Genomic DNA, 13,499 nt, shown 5'->3' with positions numbered 1-13,499 from the left:
CTTAGGTTCTGAACATGAACCCCATCTCCAGGATACTGCAAGGGTGGGAAGGAATTTCAGGCAAAGTAGGGGAAAGGGGAGGCAGCTAGGCAGCTAGGCAGCTCAGTGGATTGAGAGCCAGGCTTTGATATGGGAGATCTTGGGTTCAAATCTGACCTTAGACACTAGCTTTGTGACCTTGGGCAAGTCACTTCACCCCTATTGCCTAGCCCTTACTGATCTTCTGCCTTGGAACCAATATACAGTAATGATTCTAAAATGGAAGGTAAGGGTTTTTTATTTGTTTTTAAACCCTTACCTTCCATCTTAGAATCAATATTGGGTATTGGTTCCAAGGCAGAAGACCGGTAAGGGCTAGGTGATGGGGGTGAAGTGACTCACTCAGGGTCACATAAGTAGGAAGTATCTGAGGCCAGGACCTCCCATATCTGGGTCTTGATCTCAATCCAATGAGCCACCTAGCTGCCCCCTATTTTTTGTTGTTTTTTTTTTTTAAAGAAAGTAGGGAAGAGAAACTATCTCAGATGCTAGGTCCTGTCCTGAAGTGAGGGAGGAGATGTAGCTAAAGGAAAACACTGGTTTTTATAGTGGGATGGCATGGGGAAAGTAGAAGATCAAGGCCAACCCCTAAAAGTGGTCCCAGGTAGTCTTAAAAAATAATCCAAATTTGAAGAAACCTTATTTGACAAAATTAGGAAACTGAGGCCCAGAGGAGAAATCACATAGCTAGTCTGTGCTACACCTGGGACTTAAACCCAGGCCCATCACTGTTGTTATCACCACTCTCCCACATACATACCTTGGCCTGGACCCAAGAACTTCTAAATGTTTTGGGGGAGTTAAGGGGAAGAAAGAGAAGGCAAGGACCCCAGGTCTGGTTCATCACAGGAGTGGAGATCTCAGACAAGAGATATTTGCTATAGGCAAATTAACTTCCAACAACATCAGCAGGCCAGGCTAAGCATGATGGGTCAAGCAGCACCTAGAGCCTTCAATTAATTAACTTTTCCAAATTAATTCCCAGAGCAAAACTCCATCATTCTATCTATATCATGAGGTGGTGATGGGCAGAAAACAGGCCCAGGACTCACATGGTCACCCTCTTACCCCTTAATTAGGGGGCTGGACTGGAGAGGTTGTTTTCCTCCCAAACAGGACTAGTGGGCTTCCCTGGGAAGGATCGAGGGGGGTTGGGTGGACAGAGCAGGAATACTAGGTAGAGAAAGGAGGAATTTAAATCCCCAAACACATATTGAAGGCTCAGTGAAAAGAGAAAAGAGGTGGTTATGGGAGAAGGCCAGCAGCCAGTCTAAACCCCCTTTCCTCAATCCCACTCCTGCTCCCTCAAACCCATTGGCAGGGTCACCTCAGCCTGGCGAGGCGGTACACTGTTTACTCGGCCGCCATGGCGTTCTAATTTCCCAAAGGGGCCAAGATTAATTAGCTCGAACACAGGCATGGCGAGAAAGGGAGAGGGAAGGAGAGGCGCCCACCACCTCCCTGCCAGCCAGGAGGCCTTAGATGGAGTGATTCTGAAGGTCAGCGACCAAGAGTGCAGAAACAAGGAACCTAGAAAAACAACTTGTCCCTGAAAAAATCCCAGGGAGCCATCGAGCAGCACAAGCAAAAGGACAGAGCTGCCCAAGGATCTGTCCTTTCTTAAAGGAGAAGATAAAACTTGTAAAAGGGCTTTAGAAACCTTGGAGCTAGGGAGCTGCTATGCTTATTATTATTCAGTATTTACAAGATGGAGGTGACAATAATTCTACCCATTTATTGACTGGTTGGGTTGTTTGGGTTTTTTTTTTTTTTATCAATTTCAGAGAACCTCTAAATCAGAATCTACACATACTCTTCTATCCAGTGATATTGGCCTCCTGGCTAATTTTGAAACAAGAGACTCCATCTTTTGGATCAGGACATTCTCTCTGACTGTTCCCCATATCTGGGCACTCTCCTGCCTCCTCTCTGACTATTAACTTCCCTGGCTTCCTTTAAGACTCAGCTAGGGACATCTAGGTGGCTCAGAGGATGGAAAACCAAGCCTGGAAGTCCTGGGTTCAAATCTAGACTCAGACACATACTAACTATGTGACCCTGGGCAAGTCACTTAACCCTCATTGCCTAGCCCATGTCAGTCTTCTGACTCAGAACTAATACTCAATAATGATTCTGAGACAGAAAGTAAGGGTTAAAAAAAAGACTCACTTAAAATATTCTACTAGAAGCCTTGTAGTTCTGACCAAGAATCTTCTCAATTGTAACACTGACCAGGGGAAAAGAAAAGAAGCACTTATTAAGCACAAATTATATACTAAGTTCTTTCACAAATAGTTTCATTTTATCCTCACAGAAGCTCTGGGAAAGAGAGGCTATTATAATGCCTCATATTACAGTTGAGGAAACTGAGGTAGACAGTAGATAAGTAGCATGCCCAGGGTCCCACAGATAGTTAAGTGTCTTAAGGTGGATTTGAACTCAGGTCTTCCAGTCTCTGTTTTAAAGATCTCCAGTAGCCAAGCTGGAGACAGGAAATCCTGGATGCAAGTCTGACCTCAGATACTTCCTAAATGTGTGACCCTGGGCAAGTCACTTGTCCCTAATTGCCAGCGACCAATAAGGGTTTAAAAAGAAAAAGACCTCTAATAAGAGAATACCCACTGCCTCAAGGGGTAACCCATTTATTTAACTTCCGTGTATTTATTCTATTATTAGGAATTTTTTCCTAATATCTAGCCGAAAATCATTTTACTTTACAATCTCTGCCCTCAAGGGCCAGAACTAAATCCTTTCCTTGTTCTCCCTCTTCCTTCCACATGAGGGCCATTCCAATCCTGCAGGCCCATTCTCATATTTTCCACACCCAAGTCTTTTCTACTCCAGGTTAAACTTTCCTAGTTCCTCTTTGATATCAATCATCTTGATTGCCATCTTCTGGACACTCTCCAGGTAGACCGTGGCTTTCCTAAAATATGGCAGCCAGAACAGAACCCCATATTGGGGTCTGACCTGGGCAGAATACAGCAATAAAGTCACCATACCTCTCATAATGCAACCTAATGTTAGAATTAAACTTGAAGGCTGTTATGTCAATGTCACCCTGTTTTGGTCCACTAAAAACCAATGGCAACCCAACACCAGAACTTCCTCAAATGATCTAACCACATCTCTATCTTCTAGATTTTTTTGAACTTTGCTGTTGTTGAATTGTTTTCAGTCCTGTCTGGCTCTGTGACCCCACTGAGGGTTTTCTTGGGAAAAAAATACAGGAGTGGTTTGCCCATTTCTTTCTCCAGCTTATTTTACAGATGAGGAAACTGAGGCAAACAAGGTTAAGGCACTTGCCCAGGGTCACACAGCTAGTAAGTGTCTGAAGTTGGATTTGAACTCAAGTCTTTCTGACTCCAGGCCCTGTGCTCTATCCACCAAGCCACCTCGTTGCCTCTTTAAACTGTGTAGAGCTTTGCATTTGTCCCACTTAACTTCCATTTTATTTGAGTTAGCCTTTCTTTCCATTTCCATCCTGTTAAGATACTGTCATCCATTGCGTCAACTATCCCATCCAGCTGCATGTCCAATCCCCCTGCCTCTCTCCCCATTCCTAGAGGAGACCCTAGGATCTAGAAGACCTTCGTAGGAAGGACTGTGGGGGACAGTCTAAATAACTTCGATGATTAAAGAAAATAAAAGTTGTGCTTGCCTTACTCTGTGAAGGGAAAAGTACCAGATTCTTACAGATTGCTAAAACGACACTCAGAAAGGTGAAGCTTATTCTGACCCGCTAGAAGCAGCAGAGGCACTATTTGAACCCGTGTCTACTGACTTGTAAGTATGGCATGCTTCCCATCCATACCATTACTGGACTGAATTGTTCCCATCCCTTCTCTGAGTCTCGAACGTGCCCAGGCCTCTGTTTCCTCAAGTTATCTTCGTGATGAAGCTGAAGGGACTTCTAGAGGACCAGAAATGGGAGATCTGTGCAAAAGGGTCTTCAAGGGGATATTTTTTTGGAGGGAATGTCGGGCAAGTATAAGGGAGAGGGAGGAAGGGAAGGAAGAGAAGACGAATATCCTGTTAGTGGCAGGACAACAAAGTTAGCCCACCTACCTCCTGGTGGAAGGTATGACATAGACCATCCAGAGGACAGCTTGGCTAACTTTGCTTCATCTTGAGGGATCAAAGGGTGGAACATTTGCCCAGGGTCACAGTGACCCAAGACAGAATATAAATTCAGCAAAGGCACCAAGAAAAGCCCCGAGAGCCCTCGTTAAAGACAAGATTTCCCCTCCTTCCTCAGACCAAGAGGACTCTGGGAAAGAGGGCTACAGGATTAAAACAGCAATTTAAAGGGCATCTTAAACGGATAATTTTCTTCCCCCAGCATAAACTCCTAGCTCATCCATTCCAAGTTGGTGAGTCTCTCAGTCCATAAAAATGTCTGTCTCTACAACCTGGGCCTGTCCTTTTCCTTGGAGGAATGGGACTCAGGGTCCAGGTAGAGGCCAGAGGCACTGAGAAGAGGGAAGAGAGGAAGGAAAAGAAAGGAGCCTTGGTGAACTTTTAAGCCAGTCTCTTAATCCAATTAGCCCCCCCCCCCCTTTTTAACCCTTACCTTCCGTCTTGGAATCAATACTGTGTATTGGTCCCAAGGCAGAAGAGCAGTAAGGGCTAGGCAATGGGGGTCAAGTGACTTGCCCAGGGTCACACAGCTGGGAAGTGTCTGAGGTCAGATTTGAACCTAGGATCTCCCATCTCAACCTGGCTCTCAATCCACTGAGCTACCCAGCTTCCCCCTCTCACTATCTTTTGAAAATGTGTCCCCAAAAGTATGTTTCTCTCTGCTTAGCCCAGTCCAGCAGGCTCTCACATTCCCTGACTCCTCACACCCCCACACATTCCCATCCTCTCCCCTCCCTCCTATTATCCCTCATTGCCCAGTCTGCTGGTCACCTATCAGGAACACAAGGCTTCTCAGCCTGCCCTGCCCCACCCCACCCCCGGAGTTTGGGATGAGCTATGTACTAACTCTTCCTCCCAGCTCCAAATCTCTCCCAGGCCTGAGAGAGGAGGGTCCCCAGGACATTGGTGGCCAGTGTGGTCTCTCTGTGTGGCTCTCCCTCCACCCCACCCCCCAACCCCATCACCAATCTAGCACTTGTCTTCTGTTCTTGGGCCTCCCACCATTAGATAATCAACCCCTTTTGGACAAAGTCCTTTGTTCCCCAAAGCCCCAGGGAGTTCATATACGTGACGACTAATACTGCACGTAGACAGGACAACAAATAAGAGACTCCGGGGTTGGGTTTCAGGCACAGATAGGTCTGCTCCCTAGCAAAGAGGGGGCCCTGGAACAGGGGGAAAGGCCAAAGTGACGCCTCTACCCACATGCAGCAACATGGTAACTGCCCCCACCATCTGTGGCAGGCCATCTGGGCCCCAGAGGTCTTAGGAATGACTCCGGTGGCCAAGAACTCACTCCACCTCAACCTCCCAAGTCAGAATTGACAGAACCCAAAGGCTGCTTTTAAACCACAGTCCATCAGCCTGGTGCAGTGGCCTCCTCTCTCTTATCCTTCCTGTCAGGAAGTCAGTTCAGCTCTTTATTTCACCTGGCCCATCATTAAAATTTCAAAACTTCTTCCTAAGAGTGTTAAGAGAACCAATTTGATTCAATAACCATTAAGTGCCCACACAGAGTAAGGTGCTAGGCATAGAAAGAAAAAAAAGGAAATGGTCTCTGGCCTCCTGAGGAAGTACTAAGATAGAAAGTTGCCTTGTGAAAAAGATCTTACTTAAACTGGGTCTGGATGGAACTGGGTAGATTCCAAAAACATAAGGAAGAGTATTCCAAGCATATTGCACAGCCTGTGCAAAAGCACGGAGGTGGGATGAGTGCAACTGTGGATTTGAAAGTGCTTTAAAACTCACAAAGATGATTCTGGATAAGTCACTTAAATTCTAAGTGCCCCAGGCACTTTTTTTGTTTTTTTAAACCTTTACCTCCCTCTTAGAATCAATACTGTGTATTGGTTCCAAGGCAGAAAGAGTGGTAAGGGCTAGGCAATGGGGGTCAAGTGACTTGCCCAGGGTCACACATTTGGGCAATGTCTTGAGGTCACATTTGAACCCAGGACCTCCCACCTCTAGGCCTGGATCTCAGTCCACTGAGCCACCCAGATGCCCCCCACCCAAGGCACTTTTTAAAACCAAATTACAGAGCAGGTAGCTACCTACACTGGGTGTTGCCTCATTGGTAGTTGCTGATGCCATTCACAAATCTTATCCAAATAAACTATAAATAATGTTTATTATTCATATTATATGTTATAATAATATAGTATGTATACTATGTAAATAGACAATAAACAGTGATATACAAGAAGGTAAATTCCCAAAAAGCAAAGACTAACTTATCATCTATAATGTCCGGCACTAAGACATCCCATAGTAGATGCATTTCTAGGGTGGATGAGTAGAAATATCATTTATTTACATATAAACACTGTTCAATCAGTAATAAAGCTATCGATATCACCTGTGATGTTCCATCCAGAACTTCCATCACAGCAAGATCTGGAGCATATAGACAAGAGCAGGAGAATCAGGTGCAGCCCTTGTCTGTTGTCCTTTAGTCATTTCAGTCATGTCCCTCTCTTGGAGACCTATTTGGAGTTTTCTTGGCAAAGATCCTGGAGTGGTCCAACATTTCCTTCTCCAGCTCATTTTACAGATGAAGAAACTGAGACAACCAGGGTTAAGTGACTTGACCAGGATCACACAGCTAGGAAGTGTCTGAGGCTAAATTTGAAGTCAGGAAAATGAATCTTCTTGACTCCAGACCTGGTGCTCTATCCACTGAACCACCTAGCTGCCCCTAAAATCCTAAAGCAGGAGGTAATCAGATTTTGGCAATAGCTCTACCACTGAGTCCCACCACAAAGTTTCTAGGTGAATTGAACTAATACAGGGGGCGTCTATACCAAAAGCTATACCAAAGCCATACTCTGTGCACATGGTGACACTTCCTGGCTCCATTCATAACTACCACCAGTCCTGGGACCCATACACACTTTTCTCAGTTCCTATGAACTATTTCCTTCCATTCTGGATGTGATTAGAGATCCTCCCAGCCCAGCTCTTTCTGCATTTCTAACACTTCCAGATAGAAAGAAGAAAGACCTCTGGAGGTTAAATCCACCTTTCCCTAGCCCAGACAAGTTTCTTTTCTCTTATCAGAAGGTTTTGTAGTCCTAATCTCCCCTAGGTACAAGGTACCAAATTCTTCCTCAGCTCTAACTTGATATTTCTTTCTTTTTAAACCCTTTCTTTCTGTTATAAGTTACAACTCTAAGAAAGGCAAGCTAGGCAAGGCAGAGTGAAGTGACTTGCCCAGGATCACACAGCTAGATGTGTTTAAGACCAAATTTGAACCCAGGTCTCCCGACTCCATGCCTGGGGCTCTACCATTGTGTCACTTAGCTGCCTCTACTTGCTTTGTCTTGGTCCATTCTCCACTGACTTAGAACTGCCCTAAAGTAGAACTGGGTACATCAGGAAGAAACAGGTTCCTTAATCACTAGAAGTCCCTGATCACTGGAGCTTTCATGTGAGAGCTGGCTGGAATCTGCCTGAAGATATTCTACCTCAGTGCTCAAGATAGGCTAAATAACCTCTGAGGTGCAAGGGTTCTGGGGCATTAAGAATGACCAGGATGGGCTCTAATGCTCTGGTTGGATTTCCCTTTACCACTTGTCCTCACCTCTCCCTCTCCTCATGGAAAAATCTTTTCATTTTTCATCGTTCAATCACCAGGGACTAATCTAGTACCTGGTATACACTGGGTTGTTAATAAATGTTTGTTGCTTAATATTAACCTCCCATGGCACATAGGTCCAGGCTATGTGTCACATGCCTATATCCTGGGGTTCACAAGAGTGATTATATTCAAGGGCCTTGGGGCTTACTAATTGCTGGGTGTAACCTATTATCTTGCAAAGTAGACAGTAAAGATCTTCACCAGCCTCCCAAAAGGGCATGTGACTGAATCAGAGGAAAACTTACTGGGGCAGGCAGGGGATAGTCTCCACCCACCCTACCCCACGTTTATTTTCTATCTTAGTATCAACTCTAAGACATAAGGGCAAGGGCTGGGCAATTGGGGTTAAGTGACTTGCCCAGGGTCACACAGCTAGGAAATATCTGAGACCAGATTTGAAACCATATTTGAACCCAGGAACTGCTGACTCCAAGCCTAGAGCTCTGTTCACTGTGCTATCTAGCACCCTCAGCAAGGGATAGTTATTTTAACAGCAACAAAGCTTCACCCAAGTACCTCAGGAAGGGTAAGGGACGGTCACACACAGAACGAGGGAAGGGATTCCAATCTGTACCATTGACTGAGTTTCCCTACCCCAGGAAGCTGTGGAGGATTGTTTTCTTGGGGTTCCTGCTTTCCCTTCTTGAGGTTCCCTCCTTCCCTTTCCTTCTCAGTATTCTCCAGCTCCCTGCTCCTTCCTTCATAGCTCCAGTCCTGACATCCTCCACTCCCAGCACCATTCCTTCTCCATTCCTAGACCTCCTACCCATTCCTAAAAATTCTCCTAAGCTTCCTTCTCATTGTATAACAGGTTCTTACTCAACTAGAAGAGCCACAGAACCATTTGGCCCACTTAAGTCCTTGGCTACAGCCCCAGGTCAAAGGGTGCCAGGGGATCAGAAGCCATGGGAGGTGGGGTGTTCATTGTGTTATAAAATTCAGATCTGAAAAGGGTCTTAAGAAATTATTCAAACTTCCTTATCTTATAAGATCCAGCAAGTTTAGATATCTACTCTTGGTTATGTAGATCAGAAGAGCATAGATTGTTAAGATATTATAGAGTTGGGGGCAGCTGGGTGGCTCAGTGGATTGAGAGCCAGGCCTAGAGATGGGAGGTCCTAGGTTCAAATCTGACCTCAGACACTTCCCAGCTGTGTGCCCCATTGCCTTAAAAAAAAAAAAAGAGAGAGATATTATAGAGTCAGAGATGGCTAGGTAGCACAGTGGATAGAGTACCAGGCCTAGTTTTAGAGGACCTGGAGTCACATCTGGCCTCAGATACTTCCTAGCTGTATGACTCTGGTCAAATTACTTAACTCCAATTGCCTAGCCCATGATGGTCTTCTATCTTAGAATTAATACTAAGACAGAAGGAAAGGATTGTTTTTTTTAAAAGGCATCATGGAATCCAAACCCCTTATTTTATAAATAAGGAAATCCAGAGGCCCAGAATGAAGGACTGAGGCAGAATGGGAAACCCAGATCTTCCTCCAAATCTACTCTTTCCAGTATGCCTTGCTGGGAAATTACTAAAGCAAAAATAATGTGGAAATAACGAGTGGCTCTAAATCTAGGGTGGATTTCTGAAATGCCACTGGCCTTCAACCCAATGTTCAGAGACTAATCCAAACCAAGGTTTCTTTGTTTTTTGTGTGTGTGAAGAGAAAAAAAAAGCCAAAGAACTGGTATTGTCTCACCCCTCAAGCCACATGTAACCCTCCCACCTGCTTTTTAGGAACCACAGGATAGAAGATCTAGACCTGGAGTCTCTGAACAATGCCTTGGGTTCAGGAAGATAGGCCCAAATGCCTTGTAAGCCAAGAATTTTAAGAAATCATCTAATTATAGGAGACAGCTGGGTAGCTCAGTGGATTGAGAGCCAGGCCTAGGTTCAAATTTGGCCTCAGATACTTTCTAGCTGTGTGACCTTGGGCAAGTCACTTGCTCTTCTGCCTTGGAACCAATACATAGGATTGATTCCAAGATGGAAGGTAAGGGTTTAAAAAAAAAAAAAGAAATCATCTAATCAGGGGCAGCTAGGTAGCTCAGTAGATAGAGCCAGGCCTAGCAATGAGTGAAATAAAATCAAATCCAGCTTCCTAGTCATGTGACCCTGGGCAAGTCATAACCCCAAATGCCTAGGCCTTACCATTTTCCTGCCGTGGAACCTTAGAAACTTAAGACACTTGGAAGCTTGGATACTTAGTACTGATTCGTAGAAGATATGGGCTTAAAAATGAAAGAAAGAAAAAGAAATCATCTTATTCTCTACCAGCATTGTATAGACAAGGTCTCTGAAGCCTAAAAGTCTCATGACTTTGGTAAAAGTCAACACCATGACTACAAACCATTTCTCCTAGCTCCTGGTCTAGGGTTCTTTCCACTCTTTCAATTCCTCCTAGGAATAAATATAGTCATGAGCCATTCTGGAAAACAATGTGGAATATATGAGAAAAGTCATTCAGCTGCAAATACCTTTTGACCCAATGATATCACCACTAGTCATATAACTAAAGGAGGTCAAAGGCAGAAGGAAAAAGATCCCATATATATATATATATACACAAAAACATTTAGCAGCACTTTTTTTTAAAACCCTTACTTTCTGTCTTAGCATCAATACTGAATATTGGTTTCAAGGTAGAAGAGCAATAAGAGCTAGGCAACGGGAATTAAGTGACTTGCCCAGGGTCACATAATTAGGAAGTGTCTGAGGCCAGACTTGAACCCAGGACCTCCTGTCTCCAGGTTTGGTTTTCTATCCACTGAGGAACCTAGCTGACCCCTAGCAGCACTTTTTAATAGTAGAAAAGAACTGGAAGGAAAGTCAATATCCATCAAATGGAACATAGCTAAAAAAATTGTGATATTATGAATGAAACAGAACATTGTATTACTATACCACAAGAAATGACAGATATTAAGAATTCAGAGAAACATGGGCAACCTTAAATGAACTGATTCAAAATGAAATATGCAGAACCAGCAATGTAATTTATACAATGAGCATAATAATCTAAAGGAAACAAGACTGAAGGTCTCTAGAACTCTGATCAATAAAATGATAAATTGTGATTCCCAAGAACTAATGGTAAAAGCATGCCTCCTACCTTGTCATGGAAGTGATGGTCTATAGGAGCAGAATAAAGCATACATTCCGGAACATGGCCAATGTGTTATGTTTTGTTTAACCATATTTACTTCTTACAAGAGAGGATTCTCTGGGGACAAGGGTAGAGGGAAGGAACACAGGGGAGTCACCATGGTAAGTGACATTGATGTAAAAATAATTATCGATTAAAAAACGTTTTAAGTAAAAATACAAAGACTATCATGGAGCCCCTCTGCATCTCTCCAGAATCTCATATGTAAGAAAGGTCTAATGGTCAAAGAGAAAATCCATAGAACATTACAACTAAATAGATTTATATCAGTTAAAACAAAACCTTAATTTTACAGATGAGAAAAGTGAGGTTCAGTGGTGGTAGTAGCTCAGGGCTTCTGAAGGACAAATTCAGTGCTCTTCCCACTGGGCCATGTTCCCTTCATCATCGTCATCATATCACCCTTTATCCTCTCAAGGCTGCTATATCAAGAAGGGAAGGAATTCAGATCCCTACCTTCTACTCCCCATCCTCTGGGGTCTCAAGGTTCCTCCTTCATCCTCCCAGTGGAATTATCTCAATACCTTCCCCACCCCCAACACACACACACACACACACACACACACACACACACACACACACACACACACACACACACAAGCACATGCACACACAAAGAGGAATCTTCCCTGATTGAGGATCTCCTAGTCTCCCAATCTATCTGCTCCTTTCCTTATAGTCCCCAAGCTTATAATTAGACTATCGACCTGGACACATCCATGCTGATTAGTTGTTTGTCAATCTGCTTTCCCTGTTAGACTGTATGCTCCTGGGGGCAGGGACCACTATGCACTCAATACTGTAGCCTTCCTGCTCGTTCAGGGGACCCCCAACTCTGTAAGTGTTCCTTTATCTGCTGCCAGTAGAATGAGCCATTAGTGGGCAGTGAAGTTAGAAACCTTGGCTGGGGCATTGTCCAGCACCATCTACCCCCAGAGGGAAGGAAAAAAAGGCAAACCAGTCAGGGGTTCCAGGTTCCCATGGCAATGATGACTCTCAATTCTAGCACCTTCACTCCCCCACAACCATCACCAGTCAAGGAGACCCTCTACCCATTTTCTGGACTAGAGACACAAACTGGCTCACAGAAAGGGAGGTCAGACGGAGGCCCCAAAGCTGAGACACTCTGTTTCTGGGCCAAGTCATGTGCCCGCACTGTGCCAGTTTGCTGGAGGGGCAATGGAGAGAAAACAAGAAAGCCTCCCTCCCCCTTCCACCCTCCCCAGTCCAAGGAGCCAGTGAGAACCCAGAGATGTGAAAGCAGGAAGGGCTGGGAGCCAGGACTCCTGGGGCCCTATCCAATAGCAGGGCAGTGGCCTGGGAACCAGCCCAGCAGGCCTTTGAGTAGAGGGGGGTCTCAGTCACTCCACCCATACCTCATGTGGCTTCTCAAGCTCAAGCACTAGGGACTTTGGGGAGGGGGGAGTGGGGAAGGTCTGTTGTTCTCCCCCCTCCTCCCAAAAAATCGCCCCTCCCCAGTCTGCTGCCTGCTGGGGGAGGTGGGGGAGGCGGGAGTCTCAGAGGAGAGCAGCCACTGTCCACACAAAGCCTGGCTGCTGGGGAAATCGATTTTCCGCTTCTCTTTCTCGATTCTTTCCTCTTCTCCACTCCCTCCCTTCCTAGCCAGCAGCTTGTCTCTCCCACTCTGCACCACCCCTCCAAGACCTGTCAACTGCTAGCAAGGGGCTGGATTTTCTCATTTTAATCTCCAAGGTGCATCAGCATGAAAACTTTGCTGTTTTGTCCTAATCTTTACCTGAGGTCATATGGTTTATCCTTTCCCTAATCCTCCTATGCCTCTGCCTCCTCAGTGGAAACTTCACCCATGTCGGGGAAAGGGGGAGAGGGGTGGGTGGAGAACTCCACAGTCGGGCAAGGAATTTCAGCCCATATTTACTCGGCTCGCCCCAATTCTACAGTCCTCACCCTGGCTACTGACTGTTCCCATAAAAATCATGGCAGCTCAACTCCCAGGAACTTTGGGAGATATTACCAGGTCTGGGGGTGTGCCTGTGTGTGTGTGTGTGTGAGAGAGAGAGAGAGAGAGAGAGGGAGAGGGAGAGAGAGAGAGGGAGAGAGAGTGTGAGTGTGTGTGTGTGTGTGTGTGTGAGTGTGTGTGTGTGTGTGTGTGTGTGTGTGTGTGTGTGTGTGTGTGTGTGTGTGTGTCCCCTGCTCAGCCGGAGGCGCTGACTGTGTGGGGCTGATGGGAGAGCCTGTGACTCACGTCTCCCCAAGCTAATCCTGCTGCTTCTCTTCAGCTTGGCGGCGTCCAATACTTTTTTTTTTTTAAACCAGAGACAGGGGAGGTGGAGGAGGACTACTCAGCAGGGAGGGAGGCCAGATTGATAAATAATCTTTGCCTTCAGAGGCCTCAAAAGAAGGCCAGCACTATGGCTGGCACCCCCCCCCCCAACTCTCTCTGTCTCTCTCTCTGTCTCTCTCTCTCTCTCTCTCTCTCTGTGTCTCTCTCTCTCTCTCTCTCTCCTGGGTCTAGGCTCCCAGCTCTGGTCTCCTCCTGT

At 45.5% G+C, this 13,499-nt stretch overlaps 1 protein-coding gene across 18 annotated transcripts in view; it reads right to left on the bottom strand.

The window, feature by feature from the left end:
- The window catches only part of CXXC5 (CXXC finger protein 5), a 58,982-nt gene that overhangs the window by 30,040 nt on the left and 15,443 nt on the right, over window positions 1-13,499 (bottom strand). For 2 of the 18 annotated variants that reach the window (XM_056811379.1, XM_056811388.1), the window contains exon 1: window positions 3,854-3,984. The exons of the other annotated variants lie outside the window; for them this stretch is intronic. The gene's annotated coding sequence lies outside the window, so the exon portion shown is untranslated. Of the gene's footprint in view, window positions 1-3,853; window positions 3,985-13,499 lie in introns of those variants that run through there. 18 annotated transcript variants of the gene reach the window in all.

This window comes from Monodelphis domestica, chromosome 1 (genome assembly GCF_027887165.1).
Source record: "Monodelphis domestica isolate mMonDom1 chromosome 1, mMonDom1.pri, whole genome shotgun sequence".
In the NCBI taxonomy this organism is placed as follows: Eukaryota; Metazoa; Chordata; class Mammalia; order Didelphimorphia; family Didelphidae; genus Monodelphis; species Monodelphis domestica.
This window is presented reverse-complemented; position numbering and strand designations above follow the sequence as displayed.